This window comes from Panthera leo, chromosome F2 (assembly GCF_018350215.1).
Source record: "Panthera leo isolate Ple1 chromosome F2, P.leo_Ple1_pat1.1, whole genome shotgun sequence".
Classification (NCBI taxonomy): Eukaryota; Metazoa; Chordata; class Mammalia; order Carnivora; family Felidae; genus Panthera; species Panthera leo.
This window is the reverse complement of record NC_056695.1, coordinates 11,596,448-11,619,011: the sequence shown is the minus strand read 5'-3', so window position 1 is coordinate 11,619,011 and position 22,564 is coordinate 11,596,448. Positions and strand designations below refer to the sequence as shown.

The window sequence follows — 22,564 nt, the reverse complement described above, 5'->3', positions numbered from 1 at the left end:
GATACTTGACCAAAAGGGCTGATTTAAGAAGGTATTTAGCTTTATAGCAACAGCTTTCCATCTACAGTTACCACCTTAAAGGAATTGACATAACAATGCTGGGTTAATCTGTTAGTTCCCTTTTGAACAGTGTGCAATAATTTATGTCAACCCTGTATAAAGTCATACAGGTACCCAAAAATGGAACAATTACGTACAGTTCAACGGAAGTCTAGTGTTACGTTGCCCCCACCCCCCCCCCCCCCAATCTAAAAATTAACCAATGAAACAAAATGTATCAACTCTGGTTGACTTGGTTTCAGGAAAATCACATGTGAGAATTACCAGTACATCATTGTCCTTATCTTATCCTCAGTCATTGACACGAATTTTGTAGGCCACCATGCTGTTTTCTTTGTGGATCGTGGCAGATGAATGAAGACAGACCTCCTCAGAATTCGTAATGAACTGTGGTCCCAACCCTTTCCATTTTTCAGGTACAACCATATCCTTGCACAAATCAGTGGAACAGGAAACTTCCAACAGTGGCAGGAATGTCACTGTAGCTGTGATCCGTCTGATCACGGAACGGATTTCATCTTGGATAAGTTTTGGAGACTTTTCTCTGGGTGCACTGTCATCTTTTGCTGTCTTGTCGCAGTCAATATCAATTGCCACCTTTCAAGGACCTCACCACTTTCAATATTCGAGATGACTGTCTCCAGCTTCTGAACTGAACACTTATGCAACCAATCTTTTGGTTGTCCCACCCCATTATTTAGGTCTTTTTTTTTTTTTTTTTTTAAGGTTTATTTACTCTGAGAGAGAAAGAAAATGAGCAGGAGGGACAGAGAGAGAGGGAGACACAGAATCTGAAGCAGGCTCCAGGCTCTGAGCTGTCAGCACAGAGCCCGACGTGGGGCTCGAACTCAAGAGTTGTGAGATCATGACCTGAGCGGAAGTCAGATGCTCAACCGCCTGAGCCACTGTGGCGCCTCTAGGTATTTATGATCAGTGGTTACAAGCAAGGCGAGTCCATATTTCTGCACTCTAGTAAAGGTTTCAGATGGTTATATGGCATGCTGATGTAAAATGGTGTTGAAGCCAAATGAGAACTTGGCCATGACTTCGGCACTTCTGGGGGCAGCTGCAGTGCCAAGGGCAGGCCTATAGACGGTGGAGCGAAGGAGCAGGCTCCACCTGGCAGACAGAGACAGGGAACTCCCACAGCACTTCCCCGCCACTCGTTTCAAAAGTATCAGTGGTTTTTTAATATTTATTTCTTTTTGTTATTATTTCCAGTCTCAGGACCCTAGTTTCCATACAGAGCACCTGATGTGGCCTTGAGCACCTTAGGAGATACATGACTGTTCTGGAAGCAACAAGGAAATAGCACTTCCCTAAAACCAAGCTTGTCCCTAATTAGCCAACGCAGTCACCTGCTATTTTAGCCTTCTTCATAAAAAACCATGGGTGTAATAATGAACTCTTCCTTAGTTTTTACCTCCTTCCTCAGAATTCTCTTTTTCTACATATAGGCCTGAGAAGGTCTGTAGAAATCCATGGAAGTGTTGTGAAAAGGCCCTACATTAAAAGGGTTTACAAATGTTCAGGCTACTCTGTCCTGGCATTTGTTTAAAAAAAAAAAAATGATGATGAAGAGCCTGGGCTTTGCACTTAGATAGTCATGGACCTGATTGAGTTCAAGTACGTACATACATCCATGACTTTGGATGAGTCATTTACTCTGGAAGCCCCACTCAAAAATGAGGTTTATTATGAAAGTAAATGCCTATGTGCTTAGAATAATAAATGCTAAAGGAATAGTAGCTGTCTTATGATGAAGGCCATTTATCAGAATCTGTTCTAGAGTACCTTTTTCTGTCTCATTTCATGGTGTGCAGTGTTTAGGACACTGGACCACTTGCTGATTCTTGAACACTCAGTGCTTTATCATGCTCTGTTAGTTTGTTTGTCCTACCCTTCTTCATGGAACACTCACTTGTCTGCCTGTCAAGTGCTGAGCCACCCTCCAGGGCCTAGTTCATAAGACATGTGTCCTAAGAAAACTTCCCTGAACTCCCCACTCACAATCAAACTCCTTTGTGCCCCTGTGGCACTTAGAACTTTGTTTACACATCCAAAAAGGCTGCTTACAAAATTGTCTAATGGTCTAAATGTGTGTCTGTGAGCTCCATGAGGGTCCGCATACCAATCGGGCTCATGGATGCTCTGTGAGTATCTCCAGAAGGAATGGATTGAGTTCTGTTTTGGTTTGAACAAGTAGAACATTCAAGAAGGGATGAACTATAATTTCTTTTTTTTAATTTTTAAAAATGTTTTAAATTAAAAAAAATTTTTTAATGTTTATTTTATTTAGTTTTGAGAGGCAGAGAGAGACAGCATGAGCGGGAGAGGGCAGAGAGAGAGAGGGAGACCCAGAATATGAAGCAGGCTCCAGGCTCTGAGCCGTCAGCCCAGAGCCCGACGTGGGGCTCAAACTCACGAGCCATGAGATCATGACCTGGGCCGAAGTCGGACGCTCAACCGACTGAGCCACCCAGGCGCCCCGAAGTATGATTTCATAAAGGCCCTTCTTGCAAGACCCCAAAGACAGAGAAGAGAAAGCACTTGACAGTGGAGGCCTTCCTGCTTTTACTAGAGAAAATGACAGAATGGAATGGAAGAGAAGAAGGTGTTTCCAGGGAAGTTTTCAAAAATCTTTCTCTTCCTTTCTCTTCCTCTCACTTACATAACTAAGTAAATGTTCACAAAGTACCCTCCCTGAGCCAGGGACTATGGAAGGTGCTGGAAATGCACTGAGAAACAAGGTAGTCTAGATTCCTGGTCATACATAGTAATAGTCCTTTGTCCTTTCCTACACACAGATATATTGTGTCCTCCTGGAATCTAGTCTCCTTTAAGGCACAATTCTCCAGATTTATGTAAACCAACTGCAACGTGACTGAATCTTTCATTTGGCCTTTGGAGCCTACAACCGTCTCTGGGTGGCGTTGGCCCAAAGGATCAACTCTTTCGCATTTGTCGTGTTACCAGGTATTGGGACCATTATTGTTTGACAGGTGTTAACTTGTCCACGTTATTCTCCTCCACACTGCAAGCAGAATAAGAAATAATTGCTTCATCTTTGGAAACCATCAAAGCTTTAGGACTAATGCAAACATTGAAATAATTGTAGAAGCCTTGCTTTTATTATCTGGCGGCTACTCGGTTGCAGCTTGGCTTCCCTGGTTTGTGTTCCTTAGTGATTAGGACTCATTGTGTTTATGATACAAATTCACTCACGTTTTTCAAAATGGTTGTGTGCATGAATTGGACTGGGTTTAGTTTCCTTTTTCTTTCCAGGTGAGCTTAAAAATCCAGAGGGGGGAAACCCCACAGCAGAACAGGAGCATGAGACGCATGCCCCCCCCCCCCCCCCCCCCCCCGCCTCCTTCATCCATTTCTAACTAACGCTTTTCATCTCCGAGAGTACATGAATATGTAAGTGTAAGCACGGCTTATTGTGAACTCAGAACAAAGGGTAGTGCTGTAGATTTCAATGCGTTTGGACCATAATGTGCTGCTTTCTTGATAATGGGCTCTTGGCATTGAAATGAAAAGCAAACATATCATTAAGGAGGCGCTCCATAAAAACTGTCTGTCATATATCTTAAGCTTCATTAGTTTAGATTAATGACTTACTGGATATACATGACAATAGGTGAAGCAAATCTTTGTTTATTTATTGACAATTAAACCTGGCAGTGACATGCACACACAGGCTTCCCTCTGATTAGTTCCATGTTTTAAAGTAACTTTGTGTTATAAAACTTGTTAACTACAGTATCATTTTATTGAGCTCTGCAGGGTGAATGATGTGATCTACATTGAAAGACATCAATATTGCTGCCATTTCTTGCAGCCACTGGAGCATTGTGCTCACAGATTGGAGTTGATATCTCATTGTACAAATTCAGGGACCCAGAAAATGTCCAGTTATTGAGCCTCTGCCCTGTGAGGACAATGTTCTATTCATGGGATCTGGGTGCAAGGTCACAGACTGAAACCTGAATGAAGGAAAAGATTCAAATTCGCTTCACAGTTTTGCCGAGGACCTCCCTGAAATCCAGCGTTTGGAAAGCACGGAGCTTTTCTCAGAGTATCCTACTGCAGAATAATGCCTCCTAATGCCGTGCAAAGGAGGGTATAAGTAAATATAGCACTTTCTAATTAGAAGGCTGCTCTGGACTGAGCAAGCTTACCTTTTAAAAAGATGCTGATGTGTCTGTATTATGTTGATTGTGTTGACACAAGAAGGCTTCCCAGAACACCTCACCCAGATGTACCATTTGAGAAGAAATTGGGAAGGCAGGGGAGAGGGAAGAGGAGAAGGGAGAAGGGCAATGTGGCATAAAATTTATCTGCTTGCTAGTCTCTCTGAAATATTTGTGGTTTGCCTTTCCATGAATTCCAAAGTTGGAGGCTGTCAGTGATAATCAGCCCTTCCCATCACGGACACCCTGTGGTTCTCCTTAATAGCTCCCTTTTATGTGCCGTCAGCCCTCTAAAATATATTTAGAAAAGACTTATTTAGAAGGAGGCATAAAATAAAATCCATGTTGTGGTTGAGTATTACAAATGATTTCTGGACTCCATTCTGTGCTATTAGGTTCTCTGTAGAATTTTCATACAGAGTAAAAAATAAACTCTCAGCCAGCTTGAAAGAGAACTCGTCTGACAAAAGAAACCAGCTTATTGTACAAAGCCACTCACAACATCTAGTAAAGGCAGATCTCCCTGAACACTGGAGTCCAGTGAAGCATCTTTGCTCTACTTGGGAAATATTGGCCCCAAGCTACGTACCTCGTGATCTTTCCTATAGAACATCCTGAGCAGAATCTGAATGCAAAGGAAAGGATGAAGTTAATCCAAGTATTGTCCGATTTTATCCACAGCCCCTAATTTAGTTCATGCATAGACCTTGTCTTAAGATGACTTTGCAATCATTTTGTTCTGTTAATGTTTCATGTGTTTGTTATGGAAGATCGATCCCTACAATAGCAGAGTAATCAAACGCTGCTCCTTGAATTACACTTTTCTTTTTCTCCTCATTAAATAAGCCATTCCCCCATTCCTCCCCCAGTGCCCCAACCTTTCGTACAGGTCAGCAACTGTCACCTCTTTGCCTGGGAACAGTGGGCTGGTGTGTCTAACCCTGAGGACAGGGTCTTCAGAAGGCAGCATGGTGGGAGTAATACAAATTTGCCCTCATTTCTTGTCTGTCTTCTACAGAGTTTGTCCTTTGGGATAGTGCTAACCCCTCCCAGAGGGGCAAGGCCAGTATGCTGAGGCCAGGTCTGAGAATTTCCTCTAGGGGCCACGAATGAACATGGGCACTGGGGATTAAAAACTAACCTTTACCTGTGTCCTGGCTGCTGACCCTTCTTTCTTCTTCCTACATTTGAAGATTTGAAAGTCCTGCTGAAACACTGATAGGGTGAGTTTTGGATTTCTCCAGCGCTTCCATGTGAACGGTTCCCATTGGGTCCTTCTGGAAGCTTCTCACAACATCATCACTGTCATCAGTTAGCAATGAAGAGTTCCCGGGTGACCAGCCACTTGTTCCTTTTCGTGGCGGGTCACATCCTTATTTTTAAAAAGACACTTTCTGGCAGAGAAAAGTCTGTTTGTACTTGGAAAGAGAAAAATGGACAGAATTTTCCTAAGAAAGGTGTGCATGATCACTGTGAAAATCTCACGAGTTCATTTATTTATCTGTACATGGAAACTTTTTCTTCTTTGTGATTTTGGAGAAATGTTTTGAATTTCTGTCTTGATATTGTTTCATTATCTTTTATGAAGAAAGAACGGTCTGCAAAGATTTATCTGTGGTTTGTATCTATGGTTCATGTTTATGAACTAGGTTCTTTTTTTAATAACTGGGAGCTGTTAGATTGTAATATACATCTGAAATGATGTAAGAAAACTGGTCAAAAGATAAATGGACTAAAGCGTGTTTTATTATTGGACAATGGTGCTGAAGCTGACACAGAATTATGTAAAAGAAATCAGTGATAAGGTTTTGTATTAGATCAGAAACAGCTGAGCTCTCACAAACTAAGATCCTTACCAAACCACAAAATTCAAGGTAAAACATCTGCACTTTTGAGATAATGAACAATTTTTTCTTCCAAAACAAGCAAACGAACATGCTAAACTTTCCTAATGCCAAATTAAACCAAAGCTGTAAATATTTTTTTCCTATGAGGAGAAAACAGTTGTATTTGTCCAGTACCACAAACACTGCCTCATTAGGCTTGGTTTACCTATTAGAAGGAGAGAGTCACACGCTAGCCAGGAGCTCCTAAAGCACTAATTCTTTCCCTAAAATGCCTTGCTTATTTTATGTTGTTCTCCTTTGTTCACAAGACTCGGCCTTTCTTTGAAAATTGCACCCTCTTTTCTCTGTTGCAGTGTTCTGAGGCTTCGAATACAAATGATCATTTACAAATTGAAGGTTAACACAGAAATGCATTGTACTTGTGATTTGATGAGTAAAAACAAATCACAAAATAAGAACAAATAGCAGTATTACCCCACGGGAAAGAGCCTTGTGTATTGATCTATTATTTCCCAGCTTGAAATGTGCCACTATTGTAGTTCCACTCGATTATGAGGCTTTTTTATCACTTCCCCTGGTTGATTCAACTTGAGTGCTTCTGACATTTGCAAAGTTCCTCACATATTCTGCTGAGCAGCAGGGGAAACCTTGTTAATGAAGAAATAACAAGCTGAAGATTTGAATAAATATTTAGCTGATTGAAAGGAGGTATACAGTTAATTTTTTTTTTTTTTTAATGCTGACAACTTAGGAAACTCACCAGCGTGCTTTGCTTGTGTTAGCTAAAAAATGGGTTCTAGTAGAGTTTTTTACTGCACCACAGGGCACTTTCATTTCCTGATTCTATTATAAACTAAGTGGCCACCTGAACCTGCCAATGAACTTGTTCTATTGTGTTTTTCTATTTTTAATCCTGAAAGAGTAAACACATTTCTCATCAGATGTGTTACAGGGTACCATACATTGGAGAGATTTATGAAGGTGCCATTGGGTGATTACAGAACCATTCATTTATAAATAAGTGTCCGTTCTGAGAGGAAACTATAAATGAGAGCAGCATTTTCATCCTTCCACAAATCTATATTATAAAAGTGTGTAGGTATATATTTTTTAATACTTGCTATAGTGGCATGGAAACAGTCTAGATTTTATGCCTTTTTACCTTGTGTTTTCAGTCCTAACATATGATTAGCGTTCTGGTCTTATAAGCAAGGTGGTGTCTTATGAGACTCACGGTAGCAGCTGTGCGAAGGAACATAATGGTTCCATCAGGCTTCAAGGATTAATTTCAAGAGCCCCGTGAGCGTGGTTGAACTGTTTAAGGAATGGTTGTTGGTGGACACGGGCACCAAGTGGAAACTCTTGCTTTGTCCCATACAGTGTGGTTCTGTCCCCTGAGAGAGGGCTTCCTGTGTATTTTTCTAAGACATGTACCTATGCTTTCAGGATACATGGTGTAGTATCCTGATCTGAGAATATCTGAAGCTATCTTCCAAAGAGCCCTCCACATACCAAAATCTTTGAAAAAGACTCTTCTTTGAACAAATGTATTGGGTGAAGGTGAGGAAGAACTAAAAGCACCTGGGGATGAATGTTATTTAGAAAACGTCTGCTTCCATGTGTGACATAATGCCCAGAATCATGACACTTAAGGTTGGAAGGTAGTCTAAGCATCCCAAAAGATGCTCAAGTAACCTCTACAAACATCCTGGAGAAGTCTACAATTAAATGAACAATCAATCTCAGGCACAAGGGGGCAGACAACTATTTCTCAAAGAAGCCTACACGGTCTTTGCACAGACGTCGTTGGAAAGTTTTTTGTATTGAGCCAAAATTCGCTTCTCGCTTTTACCAAGATCCTCGTTCTGCTTTTTGGACCACACAAAACTGCTATCCTCTCACTTGTCCTCTTCCACTTCTAATTCTTGAAAGTAGCAGTGATGTTCCTCTTGTATATACTAAATACCCATCAGTCCCTCTGGATCAGTGTTTCTAACTTCACCTGCATGCGATTCATTGGGGAAAATTAAAATGCAGATGGTTTTTCCAGAGCATTTGATTCGGTGGGTCTGTGTTACAGTGGAGAAATCTGCCCACGCAGGAAATAGAGGTATTGTTGTTATGATAATGTTTACCAGAGCACTTACTCTGTGCTCAATATTTGCTCCCCTTTATCAAAAGAGCTTAAGGGGAAATAATTCTATAAAACAAATAAAAGAAGAATTTCTCTACTCGAAGGGAGGTGGCAATCTTGAGTTCGACATGATTCCCTCTCCACTCTGTGGCCTCTTGGTTAGCTCTGAGAACCCCTGGCATTTCTCAGAGTACCTCGTGAACATTATTGATCAATGCTAACTGAACAGGTTGAATTCGAGGTGATAGCAAACTATTCAAATGTGAGATGTTTCATTGTGGGTTGTAAATCCAAGAATTGGGTGCTTAAAATGGTCAATGTGGTTCCATATTGCAGAGTCCCTTACTGGCTCTTCATGCATGGAACATCCGTTCCACAAATGCTCAAATAAATACATTTCTTGAGGAAGACTTGTGTAGCCATGTTTTGGGAACTGGAAATTTAATATTGACACATGAGCTATTTGATATTTAAAGAGACCAAACTTTTTTACATATGACACAGTTAATGGGTTGACGATTTCTCCATCCTCATCTAATGAATCACTTAATCAAGTCTATAATATAATGAAGAATATTTTGCCATGGGAGGAAGAACAATCATCATAGAAAAATTGCACTCCCTTCATGAAAGCTGAATTTTGAGAGTTTGGCCTACAGATTTCATAGAAGGAAAAGCTGTATGTAAAATTCACATATTCCACTTCTCAGACTGTGGGCTTGTTATCTTAATGCACCAACAAAAACACAAACTCTTACTGAAGAGTTTCAGTAAATCCCCCTTTGCCCATTTTGTTTTGAATTCACTGAAAGGTCAGGAATAACAGTGGCATGTATCAGTTACATTTGTAGAGGGTATAAATCTCATATGTAAATGAATTTAATAGACTGCCTTAGAGGATGCAAAGCCTTGCTGTTTAGTTGTAATCTTGATTCTGGGAAGCAAATTTGCAATTGTTGATGGATACTGTCCTTAGGTTCAATCATCGGCAGATGTTAACTGAACTACAAAAGCATCATTTGGCTGTGGCAACCTGTTAGCCATGGGGATTATCAGATGAAAAATGGAAGTGCGCTCATTACTGAATCAACATTATGTGTCAACAGTACTTTCTGGGTCATGCATAATAAATATGAATATTATCTTGGACAAAAAAAATTACTGGCTTTCTGCAACATGTAATATTGAGAAAAAAAATTGACTCTCATTGTTAATCCTGTTCATAATCATTGCTAGCGAAAATAGTGTTATATCAGTGTGTTTTTAGTCCTATGAAGAGGCAATGTTGCTGTAATTTAACAGAACTGAGTCAGTTCTTAAAATAGAGATGTTTGTAGAACAGAGAAGGACAATTCATCAACTTTAATGGAAGTATCCAGTGAGAATATCCAGCTCCCCTTGTTCCAAATTTGTGTTCATAAAACAACCTCTGCTTTTATAATTTGTTTTCCTGGGGAGATTTATCTATCAAGATTGGGCTTGCAGATAGTCTCCATTTGTAAATCAGGTACGTCTGTCTTTGAAACCTATTGAATTTATATCTGGTTGATGAGGCTGTCGTTTGTAAGTTTACTTAGCTCTACTGTTCCCTTTTAGCTTGACCAATAATGGGTGTCCTTAAAAAGTTGAATTTGGAGTTTTGTGATTCTAAGGCCAGAGGCTGGAATTTTGCCCTTCTACTGAAGTGCAAAGACCGGAAGGCCTATCTTTCTGACATTTTAAAAGCTTGTCAGCACCATGTGTCTTATCTATGATTATTGAAACAAGAAGGAATCTATTTATGACATTTCTTTTTTTAATTTTAATTTTTATTTGAGAGAGAGAGAGCATGTGAACTGGGGAGAGGGGCAGAGGGAGAGGGAGAGACAGAGAGGCTCTGCGTTGATGCAAGGCTTGGTCCCATGACCCTGGGATCATGACCTAGACCGAAATCAAGAGCTGAATGCTCAACTGACTGAGCTACTCAAGGGCTCCTGTTTATGACATTTCTAATGCAAATCAGAATTGGAGAATTTTCTGATTCTTTGTTCCTTCTGAGTTGTAAATCTTTTTGTGGATCTATGGTAGACCGTCCCATTGCTGGCCCTGCCTCCTGATGTTTATGTCCACATGTGATCCCTCTCAAGTTGACCACGGGCTTGGCCACTTGACTTGCTTTGGCCAATAGAACGCTAGCAAGTGAGATATAAGCAGAACCTTTATAATCATTTGCACAACGGGCCTTGTTCACTTGGAAGGCTATCTTTTGGAAGCCAGTTGTCATGCTGTAGGGAAACTTGTGCTAGACTGAAATGGCGACGGCCAAGTGGAAGTAGGCAGGGGCCTTAGAGGATGAAAAAGACATCTTAGAAGTTCCAGCCCCAGCCATGGTCCCAGCTGCAAGTGCTCAGTGAAAGACCTTCGCTCCATCCTGTGAAGCAGAAGAGAAACCCAGAAGAACAGCCAGCTGAATGTACAGAATTTTGATAAATAATCAATCATTACCCCTTTAAGCCAGTCAGTTTTGTGGAGTGGTTTGTTGCACAGCAGTAGCTAAACGAAACAGGGTTCTTTTACCATAGCTGTAGATCCCTTTATCTTAAATAGATCAGTATTAAATATTCAAAGGAAATGATATCTAGTTTCAGGGGACAGCTTACTGAGTAGTACTTATCCAAAGTCCCTTAAGCCCATTTTTTAAAAACCTCTTTCCATACTTGAATGGTATTATACTGCCATCTGGCGGCAAAGACTAACTGTTCTGGCTGTTTTATGGAATCTGGGGCATTTAGCCAGTTCAAATATGAAAATGCACACAGAAGCGCAGAGAACTCAGGGAACCAAAGCGAACAAGGAGGAACATTTTGTGCGGTAAACGTGCCGGGAACGACCTGAGTGCATGCCCAGGGCAGGAACGCTGTGGCCAGCGCACGGCTCTTAGTTCCTAATCTCTCCAGAAGTGCTGTGGACTGCGGGCAAATGTGGTGCCACGGCAAGCAGGCTGCTGCCTTTCGCCACTTTTCTCCGAGGCTAGGAGAGAGAAGGGGGTGGTACTCCGAGGTGAAAATGTACTTCCTGCTTCCTTCTTCGTCATGTGAGCATGAAGTGAAATGGCCCTCAGCACTCTCGGGGATTTGCTAAACCTTTTTGATGTGGGCAGAGACCGCCCTGAGTGGGGTGGAAAGTGGGTAGGCGGTGGAAAACGAGAGAGTGTTCAGGTGCTGCCTTCCTTTGATATTACCATGCCTGCTTTGCAGTCATCAGCAGGAACCCGGACTATCAGGAAGCAAAGCAAAGAAAGGCTGCCTGCTGAATGACTCAGCAAGCATGACCACCTGGCTCAGCCTTCCTCGCTCCGCCATGGGCTCTCTCCCCTTGGAACTGAGCTGCTTTAGGTTTGGGTCTAGGGTTCTGTCATTAGGAATGCCCTTTCTTTTCAAGGTAGACAGAAGGGGCAACTCACATGCTTCCGGGGCTTGAAAAACATATACTGTGTAAGAACCACAAGTGTCTTTCTGGAGTTCATTATTTTTTTGTCAAAGAGCAACAATAATTATGTTTTTGTTGTGAATTTCCCACCAAGAGACGTCAGCACAACGCCTATTCTCATAAGTAGTGGGTGTTCATTTGTGTGCATGCTAATTCTAGAAAAGAAAAAAAAAAACCCACCTTCTTCCAAGTAAAATGGTTTTATCTGAACTTACAATGTTGAAGGAAACAGTACTTACATTATCTTTTCAAGTTGAAGTAAATTCCTCTTAACATAATATATATTACAATAATAGCATCTAGTTAAGATTTCATTATGACATTGAAGTTCACTATAATACACAATCCCTGCCGTGTTTTTATAAAACATTACTCGGTATGAAATATTCACATTAACTACAATTGCTGAAATGACTGATGTTTAAATCTAGCGACAGTTTCCATCATTATTAAACTTCATTATAAAATAAAGTATGTGGGTGGAATTGTGGCTTGATGCTTTTGTAATTTGCTCTCTACCTTTTCAACGTCCTTTTCAGTTACATCAACTGAATCATTTCATCTTATAGACGTAAAGATGAAGGAAAAGAACAAAAACATGGCCATTAACGGAAGCAGTGCAAATGTGCATAGTTAATGGAAACCATTTTGACATTTTGTATTTGATTCCATGGTGTACCTACTCAAACAATTTCAATGGCATATTAGAACAAAATGCTACATTGTGCTCTTCGCTAAGAATGCAAGTAATAGACTTCAAAAATTACCTTTTCACTGAAAGTATTATCTGCTGGAAATGAAGAAATGTTTTACATTATGAGAGGCTGATAGCAGCCAGAGGAAGCAGTGGGCTTGCATGGTAGCTCAGGCAGGGGAGGGATTTGACTCTTTACTCTCCAAAATGCACTCTTTCATTTGAGAAAGCACAACAAAAATAATCTTCAAATTCGTGGGTTCTGATTTTTTACATCTGTCGACTGCACTGTTACTAATCCAAGTAAAGGCTTGTGCCGGTTAAGATAGAACCCGGATCTCTACTTGCTAAGGCACGATCACTGCTTTTGAATATGTTGATTTTGATTCTGAGACACACACTTGCTTTGTAAAAATAAATAGGAAGTTTAAAAATATCTGGCCGTAGGAAAAGTAGCTACTTGGCCTCCCGTTGTGCATACCAATAGGCAGCTTTTATTTATTGGGAACAAATATAAGTCCTATGGATTTTATTAAAGATGTGACTTATTAGGAGTATCTTGATGCAGGACAAGAGCGAAGGTTCTGACATGTTGAGGGAACAGCCCCAATTGTGGAAAGTGTTTACGCACTCTGTATCTTTCATCAAAGAACTTTCACGTAGGAATATCTTATCTGATTTTCTAAACAACTTTGTGAAACAAGCATTATTTCCTCCCATTTTTCTCATCTGAAAACGAACTTGGAGAAAAGAGGTGGTTTGCTCAAGTTCACACGACTAATAAGAGACCTAACCGGGAAATGAACTTGCCTCTTGAATCAGAGGAAAACGTGGAGGTAGGGAGAAAAAAAGAGGAAACAAATCAGTGCTACCAGACCAAGCGTAAGAAGGCTTTTAATTGGGGCTGGGCAGGTTTTAACTCTGCATGTTGACACTGATTCGAGAGTAGAAGGAAGACTGGTTGAAGAGATGTCAGTGATAAAACCTGAAGATGGTTTTGTTTTCAGCAATATGAATAGTATCGATAGTGACTTGATATCTGACAGTAGGTTCCAGCAGAAAGAAATAGCAAAGTCTGACTTCCTGTGTCCCTCCCCCTCCCGTGCGGCTCACTGCACTGATATGATAACACACACTGTCCATCGTTGGCAAAAGCCCGACTCTGACCTCACTGAACCTCTGCCCTGGTGCCTTGGCAATTTGATGGGAAAGGGGGAGGCAGAATCTGGGTCCGAGCTACATGGAAACCCAAAGACCTACTTCCGTAACAGATATGCTTTGAGGAGAGAAGGCAAAAGAGAGGAAGCCTGTTGCAACAACCTTTTCACTACCTTCTATTCTCTTTGTATATTTTTGCAAGGCAGCTTGTAACCCAAGTTTCTAGCTCTTGGTCCACTACAGGCACCAAATGAACACCAACAATTTGGAATGTCTCACGTTCCCGCTGTTCAAGATCGGGCCTTCGATGAAAATTTACCCTCCTCATTGCTTGTCCAGTAGTTAGAGATTGGATGGAAACCTTTCCTTATGGAGAGGCTAAGAGTCCTGAACACCCAAAATATCAACTTCTGTGTTATCTCAGAGAAGACAAATGATAAATGTCTACAAATCCCCACGTTGCCAAAAAACATTTTAATGTGAAAACAGAAATTGGTCAATTCACCGGTTTTGCTGGTCTTAGACATCAACTGATGAACTAAGAGCATTGGCTTACTTGAAATTCTAAATCTTTTTTTTTTTTTTAATTTTTTTTTCAACGTTTTTTATTTATTTTTGGGACAGAGAGAGACAGAGCATGAACGGGGGAGGGGCAGAGAGAGAGGGAGACACAGAATCGGAAACAGGCTCCAGGCTCCGAGCCATCAGCCCAGAGCCTGACGCGGGGCTCGAACTCACGGACCGCGAGATCGTGACCTGGCTGAAGTCGGACGCTTAACCGACTGCGCCACCCAGGCGCCCCTTGAAATTCTAAATCTTATTGTCCTGGCCAATTCCTAAGACAATCGAAACGATTGTGTGTGTATGTTTTGTGGGAAGAGATGTATAACGTGAAAACTCTTTCTTTAAAACTAGCTTCTTCCTTGGGGCGCCTGGGTGGCTCAGTCGGGTAAGTGTCCAACTTCGGCTCAGGTCATGATCTCACGATCCGTGAGTTGGAGCCCCGCGTCGGGCTCTGGGCTGACAGCTCAGAGCCTGGAGCCTGTTTCAGATTCTGTGTCTCCCTCTCTCTCTGCCCCTCCCCTGTTCATGCTCTGTCTCTCTCTGTCTCAAAAATAAATAAACGTTAAAAAAAAAATTAAAAAAAACCTAGCTTCTTCCTTAGCATGGACAACTTACTTTTCTAGAGAAGTCAGAGGGCCACTTCATGTTGGAAGAAGGCGTATGATAATAAGCATGACTGTGCTGAGTATACAGCCCCCAGTGATAGTCCTTTCTTAAGTATCTCCATTTGAGATTAAATATGTCAACAACTAGTGCATTTCTCATGGTTTCGAAGGCACAGTGTTGTTTCCTCAGCTGTAATTCATCTTTGCAGCTTCCATTTTTAAGGTGGGCATTTTTTTTCAGTTCCAAAGCAAAGTTCACATCTCCAGGGAGGGCAGGCTCTAGTTTCCCTATGAAGAAGCAATTGTGACATTTTCTGGTTGAGGAATTTCTAAAGACCAACTTCCATATAAGAGTGTCTGCTATAAGCTGAATTGCTAGTTCTCGTGGGCAAGCAGGGGACTCATCATTAGCCATTTGGCTATGTGGTTTGTCACAGAAGAATTGTGGGATGTGGCGACTAAGCCAGGGCAGTGCAGTGGTTCTGTCCAGGGAGCAAGAACACAGCAAGTTACAAAGGATCCGGAGAATTGTGAGAGATGTCACATGGGTATGTTGGGGTGGGGAATGGAAAGTCTGTGCTCACGGTGGTGTTCAGAAGCTCAGTCCCAAGCACATTCGATAGCAGACAAGGAGGCACATACTTAGTAAGGGTGGGGGTTGGGGCTTTGGGAATGCTCAGGAGCTCGGCTCTTACTGGCTCACAGCCCGAAAAATACTAGGTCTCAGGCCCTGGTGGGGTTGGACTGATGGACTTTCTCAGACTAATAGATTATGGGGAGTCAACACAGTTCATCTTTTGGCAAAATGTGAACCATGGAAACATACAAGGCTGATATGCTCCTATACTTACACATTAAAGGTTAGGGAGTTGGTTGGGACAGATTTCTGGCAGCATTTTGACTTGATGGGCACTGCTTACAAGGACAACTGCAAGGTTTTTAGAGAGTTCTCTTTTGGAACAATTCAGGTGCTGGACTGATTCAGATGCCTGGACCTCAGGTGCCCCAAGTGCAGGGAACAAGTTTTGCTGATTATTGGGAGGAGGGGGACACATACGGCCTGCCTGATGCCAGGTAGACAGGTGCGTAGGCAGAGACAAGTGACCTATTTAAGCATATGCTTCTTTGTGGAAGCTGACGGTAATAATTCTCACGATAGTTGCTATTCAATAAACATGTACACAGGTTTTGGTTGTTCACATTAAGGTATTTATGCGAAGAATGTGTACCGTGGTGCATTTGCAACTTACATTTGGACCATGACCTATTCAGAAATGGAAGTGTTTTCTAAAATGAGAAAAGGCATTTTTCTTGAGAGAAAGGAGAAAAGAAAATACACTCTAGAAAAATCTGCCAGTGAATTTCAGAGATATCTGTCGAAAACTGTATAGTTTTCATCAAACAGGACTTTAAAGTATAAACTGTTGTCACTTAAACCAATAAGCTGGGTCTTAAACTCTAGGCATGTGCACTGAAAACTACATACAATTAAGAAACAACTGCAAAAAGGATGATCACGTGACATGTGAGGAAAGACAGACAATGATGCCAGGTGGTGCCTCGGAGCATAATAACGAGAACAGTATGTCAAAGCACAGCAATCAATACCAAAGAAAAATCAACACATATTCAGTATCTTCCTTACAGTGCTAAGCTGATTATCCACTTCACGTAATTGAGGCAGTGAGATGAATGTGTTCAGCAGCCTTTATTTTTCTGGTTTAGAATGCAGAGCTAGGTATAAAGGTTAACTGGTATCTTATATTGCTCACGATTCCTTACCTCAGTCATAGATTTCCAAGGAGAGACATGCCTTTTCCAAAGAAAGACTGAGTAATGCTACCTACGTGGTTTCTATCATTTTAAACCGTGCTATCAATGTAAAGTCCTGTAAAAAGAGTAATTTATGATGTTTTCAATTGCATGCACATATACATAAATGCATGTATACAAGCATGAAAGCATATAGACAAGCTTATGTGCGCACACTAACACACACCACTTGTATCACTTGAAGGCTTCAGGTGCACGAACGTCAAATGCATGAACTGCAAACAGACCCTTTTAGAACAGACTCTCCCGTTTTACGTCTCCACCTCTAAAGAGGAAGTTCAGTCTGTCTGAATGGGAGACTTGCACTCTTGGGCTTGGATAACCCCACACTGAGGAACTTTTCCAGGTCTCCATGGGGAATTAGAGAATGCCTGTTCCCCTTAAGCCCTTCAAGACGATATGTCCGTCTTTACTGGCAAAACATTCTGTTACCTTATCACTCTGTTTCATCATTTTTAAAGGTTAAAATCTCTAATGTGTTAGCTTACAAGCTTTGCTGTTTTCTGCCTTCTGGGGAAGTACCCTTCATGAAAGAATATCATGGTAACATGATTGTCTCAACTTCCTGTTCACAAACCTAAAGTTCTTAGTTCCTTTAACATCTCCTAGATAATCCCTCAGAATCCTTCTTTTTCAGGATTTTAATCTGAATCTTCTCTAAGCCTACATACGTCTCCAAGTCTCCATATTTTAGCACTCTACTCCTCCTTCAAGGGCCAAGTTCAGTTATACTTCCTCAATAGACCACTACCCTGAGAATGACCAATATCTCATTCTTTTGAACTCCTCATAATATTCTTCTTTAGCGCATGTCAAGAGCAGTGTGGAGGTTAATAGCATAGCCTCCGGAGTCAACAGATCTCAGTTTGAATCCTAGTTTTGTCATTCCCTTTGGACAAGTTGACTAACACGTCTAAGCTGCATGTCTTCCCTTTGTGCAGATGAAGCATTCAAGCATTCCATACAAATTAGCTTTCAGTATCGCATTTCTGGATTGCACAGATTTCCTTATGTATAAATGCTTTATGCAGTGGGTGTCTACAAGCAGACCCCCAACTGTGCATGTTATGGGATCAGACACACTACCAGGCTTATTTAGAGGGATGTGGGATCAGCAACTCAAGCACTGATTTTTATGAGGATTCTAGGGGATTCAAGGCAAGGAATATACCGATGGGTGGTGAAAGTCAAGGAGGCGATTTTTAAGTATGCTTTCTCTCAAATGATCCTTCAGTCCAGACCCCCAAGGTTTCTACCTAAGACGTGGGATAAATGAGTTCCATTTAATAGCTTATAAAAATAATAGGAGTGTGTCAAGAAAATCTCTAAAATATACTGAAGGCAAATGTCAACATGATTTTGTGCCTCAGGCTGCAGACTGTGATGTTCTTGGGCCAAGAATATTTTTCCGTCTATTTTAGTAAAGTGACTCTTGAAGCATTCACGGCACAAGTAGCACAAAGAGGACTCTCTATGGCAGATAGTTGGCCACAAGAAGAGGGGAAAGCCACAGTCATCTCTGGGATCCAAGGACCTTGGGTGCTGGACCTCACTGTGTATGCTGTGGTGTCAGAAAACAGTAGAGGATTGCATGAAACTCACAGGGTGTGCATGAAAAGCAAACCACAGGAGTATCCAGAAAAGTATCCAGGAGAACTAGATGTTCCGGCACACTTTTGATACCATAGCAGAACCTGAGGATTTTCTTAATTACTCAGATGAGCTTAAGATAGAGTGGGATTGCCATGTTCTGCAGAAGGATGTTCATGTGGAAAAGGACAGCATCATTTTTATTATTTATTAAGCATGCCTTCACTGCAGGGGATACATCTTTATTAAGAAGTCTGGATTGTTACAGCAGACCATCAGAGGAAATAGATCAGGGGCTGAACATTGAAAGCATGAAGATTAAATTAATCTAAAATAATACCGGATCCAGCATATTCGAACTCTATCAGTTGTGCGGAGGAAAATCGCCCTTGTTCAATCAAACTTGAAGGAACATTCACAAGATGTTAATGAAGTCCCTAGAAGATGAAAAACATTGGGAGCATTTCACTCTTTTAGTGAACTGATTGAGAAAGGTGGTAGGGAGGAATAAAATTAAGGTAGATGTGACTTGAGACAAAGAGTACAAAAAAATGCAGACTCTAGAAGACCCCGGAAGGATTTACCTGGGCATGTGGTTCTAATACTCAGTAAATCATATGTCAGCCACAGGACAAGAAAAACAGAATGCCAAAAAGTATTATAAAAAGCTGGTATGAAATGTAAATTGGTACCCACTGATTTTGATACAATTTCTTTGTCCTGGAAATCTTAATTCCACTTGGTGAATATATTTTAAGAAAAGAATTCAAAAGTGGAAAAGCTAGTGGATACCATTTTTTTTAAGGTTTAGCATCTGGTTTAGAGGATATTAATTAGGGTATAACCACGTTATAGACAGTCACACAATTTTTAAAAATGATGTTTATGCATCTGTGCCAATGTAGAAAGTATTGTGTCATCATACTAAGGGAGACAATCCGGAATTTTATTTTATATGCATATATATATGTATATAAAACATGTTTTTGGCTATATATATATACACACACATACATATAATATTTATAAATATATATGAATATGTATCAATTTATATGTACACATAAATATATATAAGCTTTTACATAGATGCTATATCTAAATAGACATTATATATATATATATATATATTAAATATATATATAAAACAGCTATGTTATTATATAGCTGAGAAAATCTAGGAAAGTGCATGCCAAAATTAAGAGTGATTGTCTTCAGGTGGTGAGACTATGAATATTTTTTAAATATATTTTCTTTAAAATATATTTCTAAATAATATGTATCAATTTTTATGTACACATAAATATATATAAGCTTTTACATAGATGCTATATCTAAATAGACGTTTTATATATATATATATATTAAATATATATATAAAACAGCTATGTTATTATATAGCTGAGAAAATCTAGAAAAGTGCATGCCAAAATTAAGAGTGATTGTCTTCAGGTGGTGAGACTATGAATATTTTTTAAATATATTTTCTTTAAAATATATTTCTAAATAATATGTATCAATTTATATGTACACATAAATATATATAAGCTTTTACATAGATGCTATATCTAAATAGACATTTTATATATATATATATATATATTAAATATATATATAAAACAGCTATGTTATTATATAGCTGAGAAAATCTAGAAAAGTGCATGCCAAAATTAAGAGTGATTGTCTTCAGGGGGTGAGACTATGAATATTTTTTAAATATATTTTCTTTAAAATATATTTCTAAATAATATGTATCAATTTATATGTACACATAAATATATATAAGCTTTTACATAGATGCTATATCTAAATAGACATTTTATATATATATATATATTAAATATATATATAAAACAGCTATGTTATTATATAGCTGAGAAAATCTAGAAAAGTGCATGCCAAAATTAAGAGTGATTGTCTTCAGGTGGTGAGACTATGAATATTTTTTAAATATATTTTCTTTCTTTTTCAACATTGTGAATCATGAGTATGTATTGCAAGTATAATAAAAATGAAATAAAAGTATTTACATTTCAAAAAATATATACTGCCAAATTACCCTATCAGATAGTTGTGTCTATTTCATCCCTGCCTGTGAAAGAGTCCACTTCCCACACCCTCAGTCGTCAGGATAGTATTGTACCCATTTTTGTGTTCCTTCCACAGCCAACGACAGTGCCCGCCATCTTGTTGCATGAATGCTTACCCTAAGGTATTTTCTGCAATCAGTGGCTTTCTCTTCACTCCTACAGCCCCCCTACTTGTATTCCTTGACCACACTTCTGCGATGGCCTGTAATATCCTTACAACTTGTTTCCTTTCCTCCTCCTACTTGGGCGACTTTCAGTTTCTTAATTTTTTTAAGAAATAAGAAAAAAAATGATTAAAAAATGCTTGAAAGACATTAGAAAGAAGAGCAAGGAGATTCAACTTATTTCCCTATGAAACAGTATCACGCGGTGCCATGCAGACACCCCTTCTGGGAAAGCTGTTAAAGATTGCAAATGAAAGGGAAAGAAAATGAATCATTTCCATGCCTATGGGACAGGAAAGAAGTTAAAGATAAGTAAAAGATGGTCTCTGAAAAAAAGAAATAAAGTAAATCAAGATTAAAAACTGTGCTCCCCCCCTCCCCCTTCTTCACAGAATCCACTCGCGGTTCCTTTATCCTGCTATAATGTGGCACAGGCACTCTGGATGCTATGAGATGGGAGACAAGAATATGAACAATGAGCTGAATTTTTTCTTGCCTCCTCTAAAATTGGTCTTCAGCAAAGTGAAAAGGAAGGTTTGATTGCTACATGTATCTCTCCAGAATTCAAACCAAGACTTAACTTGTCTCTAACAAAACTAACCTGAAATGAAATAAATCACAGCTTACAGAAGACAGTTTTGCTCCTCCTTAAAAAAAAAAAAAAAAAAATGTTATAATCTAGTTCATTGAGGTTTGAGGTGCACTAGGTTGAGCATTAATTGTGAACAGGCAACAAATGCTAGGAGCTTAAATTTTCCGAAATTTTAGCCCCCACCCCCTCCCTATGTTGCGTGGAATCTGAGAGTAGGAAAGACTACAGAGTTTGCTTTGGATACTTTGGTGTGGTTGCTATGACAACAAAACTTTAGGGCATTGTTGTCTACATGGAATAACAAAATGACAGATGGCCCATTATGAAACTGTACATATTTGGAGATGAAAAGAAAATACATCACTCTCAAGTCCATTCATTGTGCTGTTGCAAAAATGTTGGGGTATGATCACTGAGGGGAGTGAGAATAGGTGACCAGAAAGGAAAGGTTAAAATAACGCTTTATTCATCTAGAAACCATGTCAGCTGACTTGAAGATTGCTTGTAGGGCGTTGCCTCTCCCCATCCATACAGAGAAGTCTACCTTTCAGGTATTTATTTGGCACCACTCAGTGCAACTTTGAAACTTCCTATAGTATGACTACAGTTAGGAGGCCAAAATAAAACAGGGTAAAGACAACGGGGGAGGGGGGAAAACTCTCATGTAATTACCACTGGGTAAGTGTGGGTTCCTTCCCCATCCTTGGGTGCTCTTGACAGGGTGTTGGGTGATGTCGAGGATCGAATGGCCGGAACGGTTGGGTATTTTTTCTTGCAGTTCTGTATAAGATACAACCTCCTGGGATTACCGGTCCAACTGAATAATATCAAACTTCAAACACATGATGTGAAGTTCTGAGCTAGGTCCTGAAAATCGTCATCGCAGATTCAGGAGGTAAGTTTAGGAACTTATTGTAAAAGGCTTGGTGGTTTTGGCTGGTCGACTCAGTAGGGGTAAACGCTGTGACGTATCTGCCAATTGGTACTGAATATTACCAAGAGGTTGATGCCCTAGTCAAGGAAAGTGATAGTCTTCTGACTCAGTGATCACTTTTCAGGATGTCTATACCTGCAGGTCCACTTACCATCTATTTATCTCTTAGTCCGCACTCATCTATGTGTAACTGGCTGAAAATCTCTGCTAATGAGTGGATCTTAAGTGAGGCCATAGGCCACATGTTAATGGAACCAGACAAATTTGACCTGTTTTCAAATACAAAGGGTGATGATGATGAAGCAGGGGATTGTCTGTTGTCCCAAGGGAGATCTTCCAGAAGAAATGTCTCAGCTTAATGTTTTGAAAACTTTCTGACAGCTTTCTCAAGATAGCATGCCGCCTTAAAAGGCAGTGAATTCCCTTGTATTAGAAGTTATCAAGCATCCGTGTGTGTGGCCTCAGGGCATGCATGTATGTGGTCAGAAGGACTTAATTATCAGGCTGGAGCCTTGGCTACATGGTTTCAAGTCCTCTCCCAGCGTTGACATCCACTATTCTATGGTCCCTGAGCTGGGCCTACTGTGTTCATCAAACTCCTGAACCATGAAAGCCCTACATTCTTGACGCCCAGA

The 22,564-nt window shown here is 40.2% G+C and overlaps 1 long non-coding RNA gene and 1 pseudogene across 1 annotated transcript; both read right to left on the bottom strand.

Annotated features, from left to right (window-relative positions):
- Positions 1-351: 351 nt before the first annotated feature.
- On the bottom strand, positions 352-5,226 carry LOC122210575 (annotated as a pseudogene).
- A 13,144-nt stretch (positions 5,227-18,370) lies between these two features.
- On the bottom strand, positions 18,371-21,209 carry LOC122211183. The gene is made up of 3 exons (XR_006198544.1): positions 21,005-21,209; positions 20,356-20,499; positions 18,371-18,586 (listed from the first exon to the last, which is right to left on the bottom strand). It is a non-coding gene; the product is annotated as an uncharacterized LOC122211183 (long non-coding RNA).
- Between the last annotated feature and the right edge of the window lie 1,355 nt (positions 21,210-22,564).